The 2,402-nt window shown below is 40.7% G+C and overlaps 1 protein-coding gene across 1 annotated transcript in view; it reads right to left on the bottom strand.

Moving 5' to 3' along the window:
* LOC101851775 overlaps positions 1 to 2,402 on the bottom strand; it is a gene marked incomplete in the record, with an annotated part of 239,242 nt that overhangs the window by 220,421 nt on the left and 16,419 nt on the right.

Raw genomic sequence — 2,402 nt, 5'->3', positions numbered from 1 at the left:
GGGGCTGAATAAGATCAGCAAACAGGAACATTGTATTTAAACTTGTAAAAGATGCTCTCGATTTTTTTTTCAGTACATCCCACTTGAGTTTTGGCATAGACTCTGGTGCCCCTTAAAAGACAGCTTAGCATGCCCAACTGAAACCAACCAATAGTTATACGTCTTCATAGAAACAAACAAAATTCTTTTCATGTAAGGGTTTTACGCCCCCATCGATACAACTGACAGCATTTCAGAGCCGGGCTTCTGACCCTGCTTGTCAGGGCCAACCCAGGCTGAGAGGGACATAACGGCCCAGCAGAAAAACGTAAAAACCCGCTGCACCACAGACACTGGTAATGCGCCTTCTCTTTAAAAAATAATAAAACAAAACAAAACAAAACAAACAAAAACAAACACCTTCACGTTGTATTGATCTAAGATCTTTCCACATGACGAAGTACTTCCTACCACGAGAGCAACAAACCACTCTGTTAATAGTAACCTGGTAAATTGGCGGTGTCATGTTTAAAACACTTGAAGTCAAATAGTTTCGTTTTAGTAAGTGTTTTACGGCAATTGCAATACAATAAGGTCATATAAGTGCCGAAGAATAGAGGTGTTACAAGAGAGTAACAAAAACAAAAAAGAAGGAGAGGAGATAATGATGATAGCCGTTTGACAGGAAAGAAGAAGCAAACCACACCAGAGCACCCGCCAACCAACCACGAGTCAAACAGAACACGTCGACTTTGAGCATCTACAGGATACAGTTTCTCAACTGACACCACTCTATAGACTGGCGGATGTCACACAGTAGGCTACAAACCTGATTTGCCACTCGCTAAGACAAGGTTCGAATCCGATGGAGGTCAAGATTATTTTTCGAGGCCTTCCTGAAATAGTACGTCGGTTCTTCCTGGTGTCCGGAAGTAGGACAAAGTCAAAGCGTTTCGCCTTCGAAATGACTAAGGTTGCGTCTCAATGGTAAACGACCTTCAACAAAGGACAGCAATAAATAGCCAGTTTTGCAGTGAATTTGAACACGATCAAAAACACCACTGCCGAATACGTATGAGAGGCGAACTATCTTATCTAACAAACCCAGCTTTAGGAATTATCACGCTCTTTGTATGATATATTACAAGGCATAATTGTGAGTTAATTATTGAGCCTTTGACAAAGGGAACAATGGGCACACTCCCAACCAGTTCGAGGAGTCACGCAGGCAATATGGCAATATCTGATATTTCTTTTCTAAGACACTTCATTAGCCCGAAAGCCAAGCTACCCAAATTAGACAAGTTCAAGAACACGCCGTTGAGGATTCAAAACCTAGGTTGTCCACAGCGCAGCCCATTCGATCTTTCGCCACATGCTCAGCGGTGTTCTCCATTACTGTTTTATTCAGGTCAAATAGGAGGTGAGAACAACAGCTTCAAGTTTCGACTTGTGGAGTTATTGGTTGTGTCATACATTATGCATGCAGACCCTGCTTCTTTAGTACTCTTTTATATCTTTTTAAAAATACTAGCGGCGTTTTGGTGTGTTTATTTTCAAACTGATTTGTTCGTTTTGTTTGAGTAAAGAGAAGTACATGGACGAAATAATGGCCATTTAGTGCTGGGAAAATAAGAGAAACAGACACAAACAACAGAGGGGAAAGTAACAAATGTAGACCTACCAGCAGTGCCCCCCAACCACCCGCCTCACTCTGAAAAGCATTAAACATTGGCTGAAAAGCAAGAAGGACAAATGCACAGGACAAATTCAACGTTCTTATTCCCATGGCATTTTTTAAACATAAAACCTAGAAAATTCCAAGAAGTAAATAACCAGCGTGCAATGAGCGAACTTGGTAATCAAATTTCCCGTCTACGACAAAGCAATAAGTTGTTGAAAAGCCATTTTGTCTTTTAACGCTTTCTTTCAACATTTGCTAAAATAGAAATCATAACGTTTGATGATAGGCATGCTAACCAGAGCGCCTAAACCCTTATCTAGAGACAAAAAACAATGAGCTAAAAAACTGATTGTATGAGTTACAAAATGTTAAAGAGTTTGGCAATCGTATGATTGTTTCCTACAATATTCACTTAACCAACCCGTCTGTGACACCCACACTTCACACAGAAACATAAACACAAAACGACGTGTGAAGATGATATGCAATTGTATGCACTTGTTTCTACGAGCTGCGAACTTGTAGCCAATTCCCTACGATAAGTTATGACAACCCTTACCCTCCAACTCCAAAATGGCTGACAGTGGCATTTTTTAAATATCCTTTTAAAAAATTCAAACGGACTCAACAGGCTGGGTCAAAAAAGCTCAATCCCAACATTATAAAAGCAAGAGGAAATGGCAACACAGAATAAGGAAGATGTGTGTGCGCGCGCGCGCGTGTGTGTGTGTGTGTGTGT

Source organism: Aplysia californica, unplaced genomic scaffold (assembly GCF_000002075.1).
Source record: "Aplysia californica isolate F4 #8 unplaced genomic scaffold, AplCal3.0 scaffold00001, whole genome shotgun sequence".
NCBI lineage: Eukaryota > Metazoa > Mollusca > Gastropoda > Aplysiida > Aplysiidae > Aplysia > Aplysia californica.
This window is presented reverse-complemented; position numbering and strand designations above follow the sequence as displayed.